The 21,563-nt window shown below is 44.0% G+C and overlaps 1 protein-coding gene and 1 long non-coding RNA gene across 3 annotated transcripts in view; one reads left to right on the top strand and one right to left on the bottom strand.

Annotated features, from left to right (window-relative positions):
• Positions 1–21,563, top strand: part of KLF12 (KLF transcription factor 12) — a 354,667-nt gene that overhangs the window by 79,390 nt on the left and 253,714 nt on the right. The window lies entirely within an intron of this gene.
• The window catches only part of LOC138672237 (uncharacterized), a 91,443-nt gene that overhangs the window by 1,057 nt on the left and 68,823 nt on the right, over positions 1–21,563 (bottom strand). The gene's annotated exons all lie outside the window — the stretch shown is intronic.

Consider the following 21,563-nt stretch of genomic DNA (forward strand, 5'->3'; position numbering starts at 1 on the left):
ATTGAAGACTTATCCTATTTATAGGCAATCATTGTTAAAGTCCAAGACATCACCTTTAAAATCCACCTTTGTCAAAACATGATGGACTTCTAACTCACCAGCATTAGGTTGCAGCTCATAGTAAAGTCTGTGGAGAGGGGAGAAGAGGCAGGAGCAAGGAGAGGCGCTAACACATGTATACAGGTGGTTCAGCAACTTCTAACAAGTGATGAATTCCATTTTGGTACTGGATTCTTAACTACACTGCTCGGTACTGCTATATAAAGACCTCCTTGAGCAGGAACCCCTCATGTCTGTGCACGTGGTGTATGGGAGAAATCACAGCAAATAGACTCCACTCACTAGTTTATGGGCAACTGAAAATTAGAGACTTCAGAGGGGAAAACTGGTGAAAAAGGCAGGCTACATAGGTGAAATAATAACAAGTGTTAATTGTACTGTACAAACAGGTTAACTTACTATGAAAAGTTTCCTGAAATGAAAGGTATGCATGAAAAAATATTATTTTACATAATATTTTAATAGTATGGGTTTCTATGCAAACAGCATAGGTCAAGAAGTTTGTATTCCATATGCGGTTTTTGACTGGAGCTGTTTTGAAGGGTCTTGATAAGGCCTTATGGATATGCATGTAATCTGGCTGTGTACAACCTACAAGGTATAGCTGTAAATAGCTATAATATGCCATCTCTAGTCATGTATTTTTCCGATTTCATATGGAGTCATAGAAAGGTTTTCATTTTGTTAGATCATATGGGCCTTGGACCCCACGTTATCGAGGTATTCTTCTGTGTAGGCATCGCCTGTATGGAAAGCTGTATGATGGCATGTATAGTTCAATGACTTTCTCTACTTCCCTAGAGACTTCTGGAGGCCGTTAGACCAAAAGTAGTCTGCTGCACTTTAGCTCGCTGAGTAGAGGAAATTTAAAAGGGTTGTTCATTTTGGCTAATCCCTTTATTTTTGTTAGGATCCCCCAGCTCATTACTATATTTACAACAATAAGCTATATTTTGTGATGGCACCCGGCATATATATGAGTGCTGCCAAAGAAATGGAACTTGACAGAATTTCCAATATCAGGCTGTCCATGGATGTGGGTCCTCCAGAGCTAGGGATGTCTTTTTATTTCGTTGCTCTTGACCTTGACTTGTAGTAGCAGGTCCTGATCCTGAACAGCTGAATAGCTTCTACTAACTCTCAATTTCTTGAGAGGGTAAATGAAAATTGTTTTTTTGTTTTTTAAGTAGCCAATTTTTTTAAGTGATCCTACATTTCCAAAGTCTTGACTCCATTTTTGAATGTAGAATATATTTTGCGCTTGCACATTTTTTCCCAAATAGGCTTTTTTTGGGGGGGATGGGTTGTAAATGTAGATTATGTGAATCTTGTTTAAAGTTACATTCCCATGATGAGTGTTTGATGTTGCAGTTTTTCGGCCTCTATTGGTTAAATTAGATTACTTTATTTTTTTCATTGTCTGTATTGCTTTCATTTTTATCAAGTTTTTGATGGCAAGTTTTGTCTTTTTTTTTTTTTCCTAATGTCATGTTTTGGTAATTGGCTTTGGCCTCATTTTATTGATACAGTCACGTGCGGATTATATGCAGTCTAGTTCGTTTTCGCAATGGAAACACTAAACCCACATACAGGTTTTTCAACCTCAGGATTTCCGCATCCAGTGCAAGTCTGTGGGAAAAATCCGCAAAAATCTCTCAAGAGAAATAGACACCGCAGGTCAGTTTACACTGCATTCAAATAAGACGGCATGAGATTTCTATAAATCCCATCCACATTGCTGGAATTGTAAGACGCCGCGTTTTTTGCACAGCGAAAATATCCAGCATCAAAAACTCACCAAAAACTTAGTAAGAAATTACCGTAACCTTAAGCAGCATTTTATTTTGAATGTATCTGCACAAAAAAAAGAAAAACTACATAAAGTATAGACAAAGCATAAATACTTTCCTTTTAAGTCTTCTAAATATGTCCCAAACTAAAGAAACACTTCGGGCAAAACTGATAGACATTCTCTATGCCTAGTGCAGACTTGGGAGGGAAAACTGATATGTAAGCTATCCATTGACCTAATTTCTATATTATAAAAAAATAACATTTTATTCATGCAATCGATGCTTTTGTTCAATATTTCCTTTTTTTACGCTGTGATGTATCATCTTGTACCCACCACGTTGGGAGCCAGCATTGTGCAGCAATGTGTAATTGCAACATACCACGTGATCGTATCTTGATGGGCTGCTCTTCTACTGAAAATCCAAAGTTTTGTGGTTGTTTTCTTCTACCTCATGACATAAAATCTGTGCTCATTCTTACCTGAGGATATGGGTGAAATTAGACATTGCATTGCTGAAAATTTTGGTTTTGAAGATTGTTTGTTTTCTGGGGAACTGCATTGTGGTTCCGCATGGAAATTCTTCAGGTGCTTTTTTACAGGTGTTTTTGTCGTAACCACAGATGTAACATGGCTTAGTTCCCTTCGGTATATTGCAAGCAGAATTATTGACGTTATTACTGCTTGTTGCAATAAAAGAAGCTCAGCAGTCAGGACTTGGTTACATGTAGCCATTTGGGTATAAAAAAAAACTGTGTGTAAAGAAAACAACTTGTTTAATTTTTTTTTTCTAATTCTTCTATGCCATGATCTGTTTTGTTATGTGAATGATAATAAAGTGAGACAACAACAGAATATCTAACCATGTTCTAAGCTAACACATATGCAAAAGGCTTTTTTCACACCTTTCCTGATGAGCCAGACATCTGATTCATGATGAAGCATTTGTCTCTTCGGGAATCAAGAGCGTTGGGCGAGTGGCATATACTGGGGTGCACCTGGCCATAGATCCTACTCCCCAGTCCATGTCAGAGTAAGACTTGTGACGTATCGAATGCGGCCGCTTGCAATGTCATATCCTGCCCCAGCTCTGCCTACCTTGTCAGAACTGCCCAAAAATGGCATGTGAACGCCAAAAGTCACATAATTGTAGCACAGCCTCTAGTTGCGCTAAATATCCTATATTTTTGGCACAGACTCCAGTTACTCCCAAATTATGTGACTTTTCATACTTTTTTCCAACAGAATATTGACCTAAAAGCTTTGATGAATCAGGTTGTAACGGGGTCTACCAAGCTGGGGTACCTCTTTCAGTACCACCCCGTGTTTCAGGAGGTCGACTATGCTTTGGCTGGAGTCTGACTGAAGGACGCTGGCTAGAATTGCTTGGTTACATGGGTGCATATAAAATATCACTGCTTCTCCACGTATTTCCAGTCTGACAACACTTTACTCACAGGACACAGAATATATCACACAGATACAGAGGGCAGGCCAATAGAAAAGCAGCAGGCCAGACATACATTACAATAGCCGCAGGGGGCCGGAGCCTGCCGATATTTATTGTGGGAATTACAAAGGTGGGGGTGGACAAAAGGGGAATATCTTGTCCCCTCTGCCCAGGGGCGCAGCCTGTGGGCTGATGCATTAGGGACATGCATCTCACATGGAACCTATTATGCATACATGTAACTGCACAACATACTTTGGGTGCTGAGTGGTCCCGTAACACGTAACACAGGCCCTTTGTTTATAGCACTTTGTAATATCTCTATACACTTGGGAAAAGTGGATTTCTCCTCCCAGAGACTAATTCTGTCTGAAGTATGGCAGGGTGGCCAAGCAGGCGCTGTTCTCCATTCCTTTCTATGCAAGGTATGAAACTTGCCATGAAAGCTTTGGACATCTGCTAATCACATGATTTTTGTGCTAATTTTTTCTCAAAAATTATATGCAGTTCAGGTGCAGACAAAAGCTGGTCCTACAAAATCTGCGATGAGTGTTTTAGTTCATGAAATATCTATGTGCAGGAAGGAAATGAGATGTGTGGTCGCCCTATCCTTTTTCTGTTGTGACATATTTGCTAAGACACCTGTCGTGCTGATTGATGTCTCTGTGACACAGCAGCATAGATGTTACTTCTTCAGTAGGAGTGTTTTCATGCCGTATACAATAAACTGCAATAAATCTCATTTATGCTTTATACATTCAGGTGAAACAGCTGTAATTGTAAGTGATTGTGTGAAACAGTAGTTAATAAACTGCAGCCTCAGTGCTGTGAAGGCTTTGCTCCACAGTACAGCGTTGTGTGTGAATACAGCCTAATGGCTGTCTGCTGAATAAGTCGTAGCTGGACTTTCCTTCACCTGAGGGTAGGTTCACATGAACGATTTCTCCACATCCATGAAAACCGGTTTCATTATTTTCATACAAACTGGGTACTGTCGCACTGAACAGCCAGTGGACAGACATGGGGGGGAGACTTAGTAATCAATAACCATTTGTGCTGTTTGTACTAACACCGCAAATCTAGAGTTTGGGCTATAGATCTTACATATAGAGTACCGTATAAATAATTCACTAACCTTTCTATTAAAAAAAATGTCAGTTTATAATACTACAAATAGTTTCCACAGCAGACCTAGCATTTCAGCTAACAATCATGCATGTGAAACATTAAGGAGTAACAAAAAGAAGACCTGCAGGATGGGGGTTATCCTTCTACGTCTGAATGCTCCTGTGTGCACTGGTGTCTGCTCTACATTTTTCTGTCAGCAGCACCTATCCCCTTGCACGCTGGTTTCTTTACATTACTCATTTTTGGTTTGATCATTCTGATCAGACCGGCATAATTTTTTCTGGAACATGGAAAAGCTTCTTCACCTCCTCTATTCTGTCAGTCTGTGAAAATTGGAATGCATTCAGATGTCAACAGTGTGGTCTGATTTTTTTTTTTTTTTAATTTAGACTTGCATTGTCGATTTTGATCCAACACTTGGATCAAAATTGGACATATCTCCGTTTTTGATTTCCGTTGAACACTAGGTCCAAGGAAAAATGAAAATGTGCACAGATATCATAGGTAACAGTTCTGTCCGTGAAACCCTCGGATAGCCCTCGTACTAGAAAACCGGTTGGGTGCATGAACCTTGGGTGCATGAACCCTGAGGCAAACATTCACTTTGGCTGTCCTAGTCCTGCATCTAAATACTATGTGTGAGGAGAGTGGCCTGTTTGGGTCTCTTACTCATTAGTACTTGAAGCATAAGTCCTGCCAGGCTCGCATCTATTCTCCTGATCTTTGGCACCCTTTCATATACATTAAAGAATTCTACTTACAGCAAAATCTTTATTTATCTGTTCCTTTTCAGAGTTGTCAGAAGCTGCCATTTAGCGTGCATGTATTCTTTCAGTGAAGAGATTAGCGGTGGTGATTTCCCTTGCCTTAGTTACTCCTGCTTGTACAGGTTGCATTCAAGCAAACAGGATTATATCAGCGATATAATGCATTGCTGTATGTGTACATTAAATTGGCCCACTGTCCCGCAATAGAATATTTTATAGATGATAGGTCAGCCATATATACTAAAATAAAATGAGGATTTATTGCAAGTGATTTGCTGTTTGAAAGTGCCAGCATATTTATCTTTTATCACTTTCTGCAATCTGCTGATGTGCTGACACGTTCAGGAAAGTCTGACAGTACATTGGAACAAAGGTTGAAACCGAGCAGTTTTAATAGATAATCTAAAGCACTGAGCCAGAACATTTTACACATGGCTGAATGGAGAGACGGCAACTGCAGATGGACCTATATAGTATTGTGCATGTAATCAGAATGGTAGTTTACAACCTTGTGTACTAGTTAACGCAAAATAGTAATGTCTAAAAAAAAAAAAAATAGAAGTGTTAATAGTTTTATTTTATCAATGAACAAAATGTACAGTGAATGAACAAAAGAAAATGTAATCAATACTGGGTGTGACCACACTTGGCCTATAAAACAGCACCAAAACAACCATCCTTCTAAGTACTCTTACAGATTTTGAAGGAACTTGGAAGTGAGGTTCTTCCTAGGGTTGAGCGAAACGGATCATTCATTTTCAAAAGTCGCCGACTTTTGCCACAGTCGGGTTTCATGAAACCCGACCCGATCCTTGTGTGGGGTCGGCCATGCGGTACGCGACTTTCGCGCCAAAGTCGCGTTTCAATGACGCGAAAAGCGCCATTTCTCAGCCAATGAAGGTGGACGCAGAGTGTGGGCAGCGTGATGACATAGGTCCTGGTCCCCACCATCTTAGAGAAGGGCATTGCAGTGATTGGCTTGCTGTCTGCGGCGTCACAGGGGCTATAAAGAGGCGTTCCCGCCGACCGCCATCTTACTGCTGCTGATCTGAGCATAGGGAGAGGTTGCTGCCGCTTCGTCAAAAGCAGGGATAGCGTTAGGCAGGGTCCATTAACCCCCAAACCGCCTGTGCTGTAGCGATTTCCACTGTCCAACACCACCTTTTGTTTGCAGGGACAGTGGAAGCTACATTTTTTTTCCCTCAGCGCTGTAGCTCATTGGGCTGCCCTAGAAGGCTCCCTGATAGCTGCATTGCTGTGTGTACGCCGCTGTGCAAACCAACTGCTTTTTTCAAAGCACAAATCCTGTTGTTCCTTCCTTTCTGCACAGCTATCTTTTTTGTTTGTCCACACTTTTGATTTAATTTGTGCAGCAGTCCACTCCTTCTTATTGCTGCCTGCCATACCTGGCTCAGATTACTGCAGGGAGATAGTAATTGTAGGACAGTCCCTTTTTTTTTTTTTTTAAATTCTTCCTAACCAAAAAAAGCAGTGGGAGATTAAAGGTACCTTCACACATAACGATATTGTTAACGATATCGTTGCTATTTGTGACGTAGCAACGATATCGTTAATGAAATCGTTCTGTGTGACAGCGACCAACGATCAGGCCCCTGCTGGGAGATCGTTGGTCGCTGAACAAAGTCCAGAACTTTATTTCGTCGCTGGACTCCTGCTGACATCGCTGGATCGGCGTGTGTGACACCGATCCAGCGATGTCTTCACTGGTAACCAGGGTAAACATCGGGTAACTAAGCGCAGGGCCGCGCTTAGTAACCCGATGTTTACCCTGGTTACCATGCTAAAAGTTAAAAAAAACAAACAGTACATACTTACCTACAGCTGTCTGTCCTCCAGCGCTGCGCTCTGCACTCCTCCTGTACTGGCTGTGAGCCGGAAAGCAGAGCGGTGACGTCACCGCTCTGCTTTCCGGCTCCCAGACAGTACAGGAGGAGAGCAGAGAAGCAGAGCGCAGCGCTGGAGGACAGACGGCTGTAGGTAAGTATGTACTGTTTTGTTTTTTTTTTACTTTTAGCATGGTAACCAGGGTAAACATCGGGTTACTAAGCGCGGCCCTGCGCTTAGTTACCCGATGTTTACCCTGGTTACCGGCATCGTTGGTCGCTGGAGAGCTGTCTGTGTGACAGCTCTCCAGCGACCAAACAGCGACGCTGCAGCGATTCGGATCGTTGTCGGTATCGCTGCAGCGTCGCTAAATGTGAAGGGGCCTTAAGATTGGCATTTCTGCTAGAGTGCCAGTCGTGTGTGTGCCATCTCTCTCAAATAGTGGGCCACAGAAAGCCTATTTTTTTTTTGTTTTAATTTTGGTTTATAAATTCTCCCTGACCAAAAAAAAAACAGTGGGAGATTAATATTGGCCTTTGTGCTTCTGTGCCAGTCGTGTGTGCCATCTCTCTCAAATAGTGAGCCACAGAAAGCCTAGTGCCTGTGTTTGGTTTTTAAATTCTCCCTTAAAAAAAAAAAAACAGTGGGAGATTAATATTGGCCTTTGTGCTTGTGTGCCAGTCCTGTGTGTGCCATCTCTCTCAAATAGTGGGCCACAGAAAGCCTAGTGTTTTTTTTTGGGGTATTTGGTTTATAAATTCTCCCTGACCCAAAAAAAACCAGTGGGAGATTTAATATTGGCCTTTGTGCTTGTGTGCCAGTCAGGGTGGATTTGATTTAAATCTAACTGATTTAAATCACGATTTAAATCACGATTTAAATCACTAGTCAGTAAGGCTTGATTTAAATCAGTGATTTAAATCAAAGTTTCTACCTAACTGAATTTGACTCCGCAGAGGTCCCAGCCTCTTCTTCACGGCAAAAATGTTACAACATGAACAGAGTTGAGAAAAAGATCCTTAATCCTATTGTTCTACAAACCTATGAATACAGAATCAACCCCTTCAGTGCCAAGTCCAAGAAGTTAGACAATATGTTTCTGATTGTTTGGAGTGGAATAGATCTGCACAACACAAGAAGAATGTGAATCTAAGTGTGATGAGGAGGAAGGGCAAGCAGACAAGAAAATGAAAGTGAAACTTTGAGCACAATACTGCAGCATAGCCACAGACAGACAAGTCTGGATCTGTTTGTGTGTACGATCTGAGGTTTATTACATTCTTTCCTTATAATGGCAGCAGGCCGTAAAAGAGACCCAGTTTGGGAATATTTTAATGAAGCTCCTTCGCCTATCGGTAAGGCAGGAATGCGTGCAAAATGCAAATGATGCAACAAAGAGATGCAAGGCCTGGTGGCGCGAATGAGGCAACATCATGAGAAGTGCTTTGATGAAGATGACTCATCTTCATCACCGCACTTCTCATGATCCATGCCACTCATCTTCATCACCGCACTTCTCATGATGTTGCCTCATTCGCGCCACCAGGCCTTGCATCTCTTTGTTGCATCGTTTGCATTTTGCACGCATGCCTGCCTTACCGATAGGCGAAGGAGCTTTATTAAAATATTCCCAAACTGGGTCTCTTTTACGGCCTGCTGCCATTATAAGGAAAGAATGTAATAAACCTCAGATCGTACACACAAACAGATCCAGACTTGTCTGTCTGTGGCTATGCTGCAGTCTTGTCCTCAAAGTTTCACTTTCATTGTCTTGTCTGCTTGCCCTTCCTCCTCCTCACACTTAGATTCACATTCTTCTTGTGTTGTGCAGATCTATTCCACTCTAAACAATCAGAAACATATTGTCTAACTTCTTGGACTTGGCACTGAAGGGGTTGATTCTGTATTCATAGGTTTGTAGAACAATAGGATTAAGGTCTTTTTCTCAACTCTGTTCATGTTGTAACATTTTTGCCATGAAGAAGAGGCTGGGACCTCTGCGGAGTCAAATTCAGTTTTGAGAACTGCGTAAGTAAAGCGAGCGTCTGTGATAATATAGGAGAGAAACTACCCACTAATCCTACAGAAACCTCTGGAAGAGCATGGCATTGTGAATGTTACACATATACAGCCTTTATTCTACTGAGTTAAACAACTCAGCTTTATCTCATGATGGAAGAACCTTTGGATGGTAAAATATTTTCCTCAAAAAGCAGTTTATTGAAAAAAATCCGATTTAAATAAAAAAAATCCGATTTAAATAAAAAAAAATCCGATTTAAATAAAAAAAATCCGATTTTTTTTTTTTTATTTTTTATTTTTTTTTTAAAAAACATTGATTTTTATCCACCCTGGTGCCAGTCCTGTGTGCCATCTCTCTGAAATAGTGAGCCACAGAAAGCCTAGTGCCTGTTTTTGGTTTTTAAAGTCTCCCTTAAATAAAAAAAACAGTGGGAGATTAATATTGGCCTTTGTGCTTGTGTGCCAGTCCTGTCTGTGCCATCTCTCTCAAATAGTGGGCCACAGAAAGCCTATTTTTTTTTTTTTTGTATTTGGTTTATAAATTCTCCCTGACAAAAAAGCACAGTGGGAGATTAATATTGGCCTTTGTGCTTGTGTGCCAGTCCTGTGTGCCATCTCTCTCAAATAATGAGCCACAGAAAGCCTAGTGCCTGTTTTTGGTTTTTAAATTCTCCCTTAAATAAAAAAAACAGTGGGAGATTAATATTGGCCTTTGTGCTTGTGTGCCAGTCCTGTGTGTGCCATCTCTCTCAAATAGTGGGCCACAGAAAGCCTAGTGCCTGTTTTTGGTTTTTAAATTCTCCCTTAAAAAACAAACAAACAGTGGGACATTAATATTGGCCTTTGTGCTTGAGTGACAGTCCTGCGTGTGTGGCATCTCTCTCATTAGGTGCCACAGAAAACCGAGTGTGTAACATTGTGCCAGATTTTCCTTGCGGTCTCACCCACCTATAAAGGGATATCTAAATCCTACAGAAGTTTGAGTTCACCTTGTAAGTTCTTTGACAGTAACAAATACCGTTACTTTGGTTACGTTTTTAAAACAATGAGGAAGTCTGGTGGAAGAGGTCGTGGGCGTTCATTGACAGCTGGTAATGATGGTAGTGGTGGTGGAGCATCAGGTGGTCGTGGGAAAAACAATATAGCACCTAAGTCTCGAGCTGTGGAGCCAGGTTCGTCGTCTGACTACACAAGGCCTCGAACGCTCCCTTTTCTGGGAGTAGGAAAACCGCTTTTAAAGCCGGAGCAGCAAGAGCAAGTTTTGGCTTACCTTGCTGACTCAGCCTCTAGCTCTTTTGCTTCCTCTTCTGAAACTGGTAAATGTAAAAGCAGCGCGTCGTTAGTGGATGTTCACGGTCAGGGACAAGTCGCTTCCTTGTCCTCTTCAGCAAAAACCACAACAGAGAAGGATGCGGCAGGCGACACAACGGGTTACTCCATGGAGCTCTTTACACATACCGTCCCTGGCTTAGAAAGTGAAACAGTTAACAGGCCATGCCCATTACAAGTTGAATCGGACATGGAGTGCACAGATGCACAGCCACAGCCAGATTACTATGCTGTTCCTTTGACTCAGACCACAACATTGCCCTCGCAGGGTACTGATCCAGAATCAGACCCTGATGAGACTATGGTGCCCCGTCACGAACGCTATACCACCGACTTACACGGTGACACAGACGAAGTTGCACACGAGATAGAAGAGGAGGTTATAGATGACCCAGTTGTTGACCCCGATTGGCAGCCATTGGGGGAACAGGGTGCAGGCGGCAGTAGTTCTGAAGCGGAGGAGGAGGGGCCGCAGCAGGCATCAACATCGCAACAGGTTCCATCTGCCGGGCCCGTATCTGGTTCAAAACGCGTGGCAAAGCCAAAACCTGTTGGAGGACAGCGTGGCCATCCGGTTAAAGCTCAGTCTGCAATGCCTGAAAAGGGATCCGATGCTAGAAAGAGTGCAGTCTGGCATTTTTTTTAAACAACATCCAGTTGATCAGCACAAAGTCATCTGTCAAAAATGTTCAACTACCTTAAGCAGAGGTCAGAATCTGAAACCACCATGCATTTGCAAGCCTGGACTAACTACCAAACGTCCCTTAAGGTTGTAGCACCCTCGGCCAATGAAGCTAGTCAGCAACGCTACATCCCTTCCGTCACTGTAAGGCCACCATTTTCCGCACCACCTGCAGTATCTGTGCAGGTTTCGTTGCCAGGCCAAAGCAGTCAGGGTCAGGGAATCACCAGTTTCGTAGTAGGAAACACTGCATCTAGGGCACTGGTGGCAACAATACCATCTCCAACCGTCTCTCAGTCTGCCATGTCCACCAGCACTCCCGCTAGTTCCACGATCTCCAGCTCTCCAGTCCAGCTCACCCTACATGAGACTCTCGTTAGATAAAGGAAGTACTTAGCCTCACATCCGCATACACAGGGTTTGAACGCCCACATAGCTAGACTAATCTTGTTAGAGATGATGCCCTACCGGTTAGTTGAAAGCAAAGCTTTCAAAGCCCTGATGGACTACGCTGTACCATGCTACGAGCTACCCAGTCGACACTTCTTTTCGAGAAAAGCCATTCCAGCCCTCCACCAGCATGTTAAAGAGCGCATCGTCCATGCACTCAGGCAATCTGTGAGTACAAAGGTGCACCTGACAACAGATGCATGGACCAGTAGGCATGGCCAGGGACGTTACGTGTCCATCACGGCACACTGGGTGAATGTGGTGGATGCAGGGTCCACAGGGGACAGCAATTTTGGGACAGTTCTCCCTAGTCCACGGTCTAGGAAACAGTTGGCTGTAGCCGTTCGCACCCCCTCCTCGTCCTCCTGCAGAAGCGAGAGCTCGTCCACAGACCGCAGTCGCACAACCACTCCATCCGCAGCTGCCACTGTTGCACACCAGGTGTCCCATTATGGGGCAGCTACTGGCAAGCGTCAGCAGGCTGTATTGGCTATGAAGTGTTTGGGCGACAACAGACACACCGCGGAAGTTCTGTCCGAGTTCTTGCAGAAAGAAACGCAGTTGTGGCTGGGCACTGTAGATCTTGAGGCAGGCAAGGTAGTGAGTGATAACGGAAGGAATTTCATGGCTGCCATCTCCCTTTCCCAACTGAAACACATTCCTTGCCTGGCTCACACCTTAAACCTGGTGGTGCAGTGCTTCCTGAAAAGTTATCCGGGGTTATCCGACCTGCTCCTCAAAGTGCGCGGACTTTGCTCACATATCTGCCGTTTGCCTGTACACTCCAGCCGTATGCAGACCTATCAGCGGTCTTTGAACCTTCCCCAGCATCGCCTAATCATCGACGTTGCAACAAGGTGGAACTCAACACTGCACATGCTACAGAGACTGTGCGAACAGAGGCGTGCTGTTATGTATTTGTGGGAGGATACACATACACGGGCAGGCAGTAGGATGGCAGACATGGAGTTGTCAGGTGTGCAGTGGTCAAAGGTACAAGACATGTGTCAAGTCCTTCAGTGTTTTGAGGAATGCACACGGCTGGTTAGTGCAGACAACGCCATAATAAGCATGAGCATCCCCCTAATGCGTCTGCTGATGCAAAGTTTGACGCACATAAAGGAGCAGGCGTCTGCAGCAGAGGAAGAGGAAAGCCTTGATGACAGTCAGCCATTGTCTGGTCAGGGCAGTGTACAGGACGAGGTAGCGGGCGAACAGCAGGAGGACGAGGAGGATGATGGGGATGATTATTTTTGTAATGAGGAAGCTTCTACGGGGCCAATAGCAACTGGTGGCGTTGCAAGGCCGGGGTCAGGTTTTTTTTAGGGAGACAAGTGACTTAGAAGTCCCTGAAACTGCACCTCAACCCAGCACAACCGCAGATTTGACAACTGGAACTTTGGCCCACATGGCGGATTATGCCTTACGTATCCTCAAAAGGGACACACGCATTTGTAAAATGATGGCCGATGACGATTACTGGTTGGCCTGCCTCCTTGATCCTCGTTATAAAGACAAATTGCAAAATATTATGCCACATGAGAACCTGGAACAAATATTAGCAACCAAACAATCAACTCTTGTTGACCGTTTGATTCAGGCATTCCCAGCACACAGCACCGGTGATCGTTATCACACGAGCTGCAGGGGTCAGCAGGCCAGAGGTGCACAAATCAGAAGTGGCGTTGGACAGAGGGGTTTTCTGACCAGGTTGTGGAGTGATTTCGCAATGACCGCAGACAGGACAGGTACTGCTGCATCAATTCAAAGTGACAGGAGACAACATTTGTCCAGTATGGTTACTAACTATTTTTCATCCCTTATCGATGTTCTACCTCAACCGTCATTCCTATTTGATTACTGGGCATCCAAATTAGACACCTTGCCAGAATTGGCAGAATATGCATTGCAGGAGCTTGCTTGCCCGGCAGCTAGTGTCCTATCAGAAAGAGTATTCAGTGCTGCAGGTTCAATATTAACCGAAAAAAGGACTGGTCTGGCTACCCAAAATGTTGATGATCTAACCTTCATTAAAATGAACCACAACTGGATTTCGAATTCTTTTGCCCCACCTTGCCCAGCTGACACCTAGCTTTCCTATGAAAAGGTCTTGCTTGTGGACTACTCTGACTGACTTTTCCAATCTCGTAATTTGCAGCAGCTGTTTGTCCAGCATACGACATGTTTACACCACCCTAAATGGCCAAACTCCCCCCACGGGGCCGTGGTCTCGCCACTTGGCGCAAGCACCCGTGAGAGTGCCGTTTGTCTGAAGAGGTGGGTGTGCCCGCTTTTGGTCGACGGCACTGCCACTGGGTCCCTCATAGTACAATAAAGTGTCTCTGGCGGTGGTGGTGCGCACCCAACGTCAGACACACCGTTGTAACATGAGGGGCCCTGGGCCTGTACCGCCGGCCACAAGAGAGTCCCCCCTCCCAGCTCAAACATTGCTCTACCACTTGCAAAATTATCTCTCACAGTTCCACCAATGTTTAGTCTATGCGCTGACATCCTTCAATGCCTGGCACTGACAATACCATTGTGTTGACATTTATGATGGTACTTAACATAGTCAGGGGCAGTGTCCTATATTTACACCAGTACATACTTTGCGCCAAATTACTAGGTCTGAAACTCAGCAGAGGAGCCCACCCCTGTACCTAAGTATTCCACCCTTTTGTGTTTTGGTTTTGGTGTAATGCGAGACATTAACATGTATTTATTGTTTGGGAGTACTAACTGGCAGACACTCATTAAAATCGGCCTCCGCTGACAATAATAATAATAATAATAATTTTTATTTACATAGCGCCAACATATTCCGCAGCGCTTTACAAATTATAGAGGGGACTTGTACAGACAATAGACATTACAGCATAACAGAAATACAGTTCAAAATAGATACCAGGAGGAATGAGGGCCCTGCTCGCAAGCTTACAAACTATGAGGAAAAGGGGAGACACGAGAGGTGGATGGTAACAATTGCTTTAGTTATTCGGACCGGCCATAGTGTAAGGCTCGGGTGTTCATGTAAAGCTGCATGAACCAGTTAACTGCCTAAGTATGTAGTAGTACAGACACAGAGGGCTATTAACTGCATAAAGTGAATGAGAACATGATGCGAGGAACCTGATTGCCTATTTAAAAAAAAAAAAAATAAATAAAAACAATAGGTTTTTTTTTTTTTTTTTAATTTAAATAGGCCACACAGGGATCGTTAGGTTAATACATTGAGGCGGTAGGCCAGTCTGAACAAATGAGTTTTTAGGGTACGCTTAAAACTGTGGGGATTGGGGATTAATCGTATTAACCTAGGTAGTGCATTCCAAAGAATCGGCGCAGCACGTGTAAAGTCTTGGAGACGGGAGTGGGAGGTTCTGATTATTGAGGATGCTAACCTGAGGTCATTAGCGGAGCGGAGGGCACGGGTAGGGTGGTAGACTGAGACTAGAGAGGAGATGTAGGGTGGCAACACCAATGCTGCCTGTGTACCCCTGCAAGAGAATTCCAAGTGTCTCCAGCCCACTTTTGTTATGTTGGGCCTACTAAGCCTGTCTGCGGTCACTCCTTCCAATAGTCCTCCACTGACCACACCACTGCTGCCCGTGTACCCCTGGAACCAATTTTAAAGTGCCTACAGCCTAATTTTGTTATGTTAGGCCTACTACGCTTGTCTGCGGTCCCTCCTTCCAATAGTCCTCCACTGACCACACCACTGCTGCCCGTGTTCCCCTGGAAGCTATTTTAAAGTGCCTACAGCCAACTTTTGTTATGTTAGGCCTACTAAGCCTGTCTGCGGTCACTCCTTCCAATAGTCCTCCACTGACCACACCACTGCTGCCCGTGTACCCCTGGAAGCTATTTTAAAGTGCCTACAGCCTAATTTTGTTATGTAAGGCCTACTACGCCTGTCTGCGGTCCCTCCTTCCAATACTCCTCCACTGACCAGACCACTGCTGCCCGTGTACCCCTGGAACCAATTTTAAAGTGCCTACAGCCTAATTTTGTTATGTTAGGCCTACTTCGCCTGTCTGCGGTCCCTGCTTCCACTAGTCCTCCACTGATCAGACCACTGCTGCCCGTGTACCCCTGGAACCAATTTTAAAGTGCCTACTGCCTAATTTTGTTATGTTAGGCCTACTACGCCTGTCTGCGGTCCCTCCTTCCAATACTCCTCCACTGACCAGACCACTGCTGCCTGTGTACCCCTGGAACCAATTTTAAAGTGCCTACATCCGATTTTTGTTATGTTAGGCCTACTAAGCCTGTCTGCAGTCCCTCCTTCCACTAGTCCTCCACTGACCAGACCACTGCTGCCCGTGTACCCCTGTAACCTTTTTTAAACTGCATTGAGCCAAATTTTTTGTTTAAGGCCTACTACCTGTGTCTGTCTGTGCCACTCAATACAGCTGTCCTTCTTTTAAAAAAGCTGAGCGTCAATAGTCTGGTTTTCAGCCTATAGGAATTTGAAAACTGCATTGGGGCTACTACTTCGCTAGGGCCTACTAACGGTGTCTTCCGCTCCAAGATGTTCCCCAGGTTTCCTCTCCATTGCTTCGATCTTCTGGCTCTCGTTTAGTAGTTGTTGAAAACAACACTGCATTAGGCCTACAAGTTGAGTCTGGGGTGTAGAGACGGTGTCTTCCACTCCAAGGTGTTCCCCAGGTTTCCTCTCCATTGCTTCGATCTTCTGGCTCTCGTTTAGTAGTTGTTGAAAACAACACTGCATTAGGCCTACAAATTGGGTCTGGGTTGTAGAGACGGTGTCTTCCACTCCAAGGTGTTCCCCAGGTTTCCTCTCCATTGCTTCGATCTTCTGGCTCTTCTTAAGTAGTTGTTGAAAACAACACTGCATTTGGCTTACAAGTTGGGTCTGGGTTGTAGAGACGGTGTCTTCCACTCCAAGGTGTTCTCCTGGTTTCCTCTCCATTGCTTCGATCTTCTAGCTCTTCTTAAGTAGTTGTTGAAACAACACTACATTAGGCCTACAAGTTGGGTTTGGGTCGTAGAGACGGTGTCTGCCGCTCCAAGGTGTTCTCCAGGTTGCCACATAATCGAAGCTGCATAGAGCCTATTTTGTAATTTTACGCCTACAAAGTCTTTCTGCGGTCCCTCCTTCCAATTCTCCTCCACTGAGCACAACAATGCAGACCGTGTTCCCATGTAACCTTTTTTAAACCTGCGTCGAGCCAACTTTGTGGTTTAAGGCCTACTTGTAGTGTCTGGCTGCGCCACTCAATACAGCTGTCCTCTTTACAAAAAATGACCTACAATTATCTGGTTTTCAGCCTATCGGAATTTTAAAACTGCAGTGGGCCTACTAGTTGGGTTGGGGCCTTCTATCTGTGTCTGCCGCTCCTTGCTGTTCTCCTACAGTGAACAAAGCTGTGCCGCCTGTTTACTACTGTTGCCAATTTTGAACTGCATTTAGAATACTTACTGATTTGGGCCTACTCTCTGTGTCAGCCTCTCATTTCAGTTGTCCTCCACTGAACAAAACAATGCCCCCTGGTTAGTCCTGTCACCAATTTTGAACTGCATTTAGCCCACTTTATTCTTTGGGCCCATATCTGTTTCCCCCTCATCCTGCCCATTGCCCAGCCAGTGATAGATGAGTCTGCTGGTACATTGACCCATAACGCAACATTCCCCGTGCACGCTACACTGCAAGATTGTGACCCTGCTGAAAGTCAGGTCCCCCTTCCCGCATACCATACCACCTTACACGGGGACAAAGAGGAAGATGCAGATGAAGGTGCAGGTTCCTTCATCAGGTAGGGGGAGGAATACTTGTTGGCGACATCACTGGCACAGGGCCTCTCATAGTACGCAAAAGTGTTGCTGCCGGTGGGAGGCGCCCCCGCCGTGCAAACACACCGCTGTACTTTGAGGGGCCCTGTGCCAGTGCCAATGCCAACGAGTGGGGCCCCTCCTGCTTGCTCAGGATCACAGCACTTGCAAAGTTGAAATACTTACCTCTCCCTGCTCCACTGCCGTGACGTCCAGATTTACTGGGCCCACTAATTACTTGAACCAGCCCTACCCCCCACAACTTTAGCCAAATGACCCCCAATTTCAAATGCTTTACTATTATTATAAGCTAAATTAAGATTGACAAGCTTCAGTAACAAGAATGGATGTTTCTGCCATTAAAATGGGCTCTGTACATGTTTTCCTGGCCTCCACTCACTGCCGACTATGCTCCCCCATTGACTTGCATTGGGTTTCGTGTTTCGGTCGACCCCCGACTTTTCGCGATAATCGGCCGATTCCACTCGACTCGACTTTTGAGATAGTCGGGTTTTGCGAAACCCGACTCGACTCTAAAAAAAAGTCAAGGTCGCTCAACCCTAGTTCTTCCAAACATCTTGGAGAATTGGCAGCAGATCACCTATGGATGTAGGCTTACTCAAATCCTGTTTATTCCTGTAACTCCAGAGATTTGATTTTGAAATCAGGGCATTGTGGGTGCCATATCATTATTTCCTGGTCTACTTGTTCTACTTTGTGCTAAGGTCTTAATGCCTAACATTGGTTGGTCGCTTGGGGTTGTTCTCGTGCTGCAGAATAAATTTGAAGCCAATCAGACACCTCTGTCTGCCTACATTTCTCAGTATTGAGGACATTTTAATCCTGACCAAGTCACCAACTTCATCTGCTGAAATGCGGCCCGAAACTTACAAGGACCCTCCACCATGCTTCACTGTTGCCTGCAGACATCCATTATTGTACTATGCTCAAGCCATTTGGCAAAGAAACCTTCTAATACAGCCAAATATTTCACATTTTGACTTCTCAATCCAGAGCACCTGCTACTTGGCTTTATTTCAAAAGTATGACTAATTCTTCCTTGAAGACCACTTCTGCCCAAACTTTTCTAAACAGTACAGTAGATACATGTAGCTGGGTGACACTGATTGCTATCAGTTCTGAGCTGAAGACACTGATGGACATCTTCCAATTTTAAAGGGAAGTAAGCATAATGTGTCTTTTATTTCCTGCTCTAAGTTTTTTATAGCAACTGTGAGGATTTTCTGGTGCCAGGAGCATGCGGTCACATGCCGACTAGATGTGCACGGCCTAGCTCAATGCAAGCTGATTAAGTGAGGTCAGATATGTTGGAATGTCCCATTAAATATGCAAATCACATACGTGCAGTCACATGATCACTCGCTTCCAGCATGGGAGAATCCTGAGTTTTGTACAACTTCGAGTTGCACAAAATTTTATATGCAAATTGCCTCTTCTGAGAAAAAGAGGACTTAAACTCTATAGCGCCACCTGTTGGAAGTAGCGATTCTACAAGTCACAATCAACCCTTTAACGAGTTGTGCAATATGACTTAGGATAAAGTCATATTGCACAACTCGTTAAAGGGTTGATTGTGACTTGTAGGATCGCTATCAACCCTTTAACGAGTTGTGCAATATGACTTAGGATAAAGTCATATTGCACGACTCGTTAAAGGGTTGATTGTGACTTGTAGGATCGCTACTTCCAACAGGTGGCGCTATGGAGTTTAAGTCCTCTTTTTTTTCAGAAGAAGCAATTTGCATATTATAATTCCCAGAGGAGCATTGCACGGCGAATAAGCCTCCTTAGCTTGACAAGTCAGAGATGGTGTGTCACTCTCCATAAGGAGAAACAATACAAAATTTTATTTAATTGCAAGGTGTTTTACACCAGGATTCTGGGGACAGAATTTGTTGAATTGGGCCAAAGATGTTCAAGGTACGGTACTTTCCTGTGTACATAGTCCTAGCCTTTCATAAATGCTGCCCAAGGTCTAAAAACATTGGTTCTCAATGGTCAGCATCCGAATTAAATTTTCATATAGTTGCTTTAACAAAATGTAAATGCAAACTATTCGCACCATACTTCTGAAGGAGTGGGTGTATGATGTCTCATAACAGAGGAAGAGTTATCACTTCTAGACAGTGTTACAGGCCAGAAGCATGCGGGTGCATTCAGGGGTCATGACAGCATGTCATGATTAAACTGACTGAGCAATGAGAATATAGGGACAGGAAGTTGCTTTGTTTACAAGAAGTCAAATAACCGCAGTCTCAAGTTAAAACTCCATGGCTGCTTTCGTTTTGAGTTGCAGAAAGCTGCTCTACACACTGAACTTTGCCAGCTCAGGAGTATTCTATACAATGTTTCCTCTCAAAATACGTTTTCATCTTTTGACATGTTCCAGACTATATTACTTCGTATTGTACATTTTGCAATTACTGTAACATATTTCTGGAACTTTTTTATTCCAAGCTGAGTAATAGAAGCAAATCCGCTTTACAGCATTCTTTGCCTTTGCCCCATTAGGTCAAGTTTATATAGTAGAGGGGATGCCATTGCTTGGGACCTTGCACATTGAGGGTCTGTGCACATGTCAGTATTTTCTAGCAGAAATTTCCTGACAAATACCGGACATTTCTGCCTGAAATCCGCATGTGTTTTTTTCGCGGTTTTTATGCGTTTTTGATGCGTTTTTTGTGCTTTTTTGCGTTTTTTCCCCAATGCATTATATAGCGGGAAAAACGTGAAAAATCCACAAAATTAACCCGTTAATCCCATAAGACGTACTATCCCGTCCAGGTGACCTGGGACTTAATTCCCAGTGACGGGATAGTACGTCATATGCGATCGGCCGCGCTCACGGGGGGAGCGCGGCCGATCGCGGCTGGGTGTCAGCTGCCTATCGCAGCTGACATCCGGCACTATGTGCCAGGAGCGGTCACGGACCGCTCCCGGCACATTAACCCCCGGCACACCGCGATCAAAGATGATCGCGGTGTGCCGGCGGTGCAGGGAAGCATCGCGCAGGGAGGGGGCTCCCTGCGGGCTTCCCTGAGACGATCGGTACACGGTGATGTGCTCACCGTGTACCGAACGTCTTCTCCCTGCAGTCCCCGGATCCAAAATGGCCGCCGGGCTGCATCCGGGTCCTGCAGGGAGCACTTCCGGGTCAGGATCAGACTGCAGCTGCAGCTCTAATCCTGCCCGGCTGTATGTCAGATCACCGATCTGATAGAGTGCTGTGCACACTGTCAGATCGGTGATCTGTGATGTCCCCCCCTGGGACAAAGTGAAAAAGTAAAAAAAAAAATTTCCACACGTATAAAAAAAAATAAATAAATTCCTAAATAAAGAAGAAAAAAAAAATATATTATTCCCATACATTTCTTTATCTAAAAAAAAAACAAAAAAACAATAAAAGTACACATATTTAGTATCGCCGCGTCCGTAACGACCCGACCTATAAAACTGGCCCACTAGTTAACCCCTTCAGTGAACACCGTAAGAAAAAAAAAAAACGAGCCAAAAAACAACGCTTTATTATCATAACGCTGAACAAAAAGTGGAATAACACGCGATCAAAAAGACGGATATAAATAACCATAATATCTCTGAAAACGTCATCTTGTCCCGCAAAAAACGAGCCGCCATATAGCATCATAACCAAAAAAATAAAAAAGTTATAGTCCTCAGAATAAAGCGATGCCAAAATAATTATTTTTTCTATAAAATAGCTTTTATCGTATAAAAGCGCCAAAACATAAAAAAAAGTTATAAGTGAGGTATCGCTGTAATCGTACTGACCCGAAGAATAAAACTGCTTCATCAATTTTACCAAACGCGGAACGGTATAAACGCCTCCCCCAAAAGAAATTCATGAATAGCTGGTTTTTGGTCATTCTGCCTCACAAAAAATCGGAATAAAAAGCGATCAAAAACTGTCACGTGTCCGAAAATGTAACCGATAAAAACGTCAACTCGTCCCGCAAAAAACAAGACCTCACATGACTCTGTGGACCAAAATATGGAAAAATTATAGGTCTCAAAATGTGGAGATGCAAAAACTTTTTTGCTATAAAAAGCGCCTTTTAGTGTGTGACGGCTGCCAATCATAAAAATCCGATATAAAAAACGCTATAAAAGTAAATCAAACCCCCCTTCATCACCCCCTTAGTTAGGCTAGGTTCACATTGCGTTAATGGGTTAACGCTAACGGACAGCGTTGCATGGCGAAAATGTCAC

The sequence above is a fragment of the Ranitomeya imitator genome, chromosome 3 (genome assembly GCF_032444005.1).
Source record: "Ranitomeya imitator isolate aRanImi1 chromosome 3, aRanImi1.pri, whole genome shotgun sequence".
In the NCBI taxonomy this organism is placed as follows: Eukaryota; Metazoa; Chordata; class Amphibia; order Anura; family Dendrobatidae; genus Ranitomeya; species Ranitomeya imitator.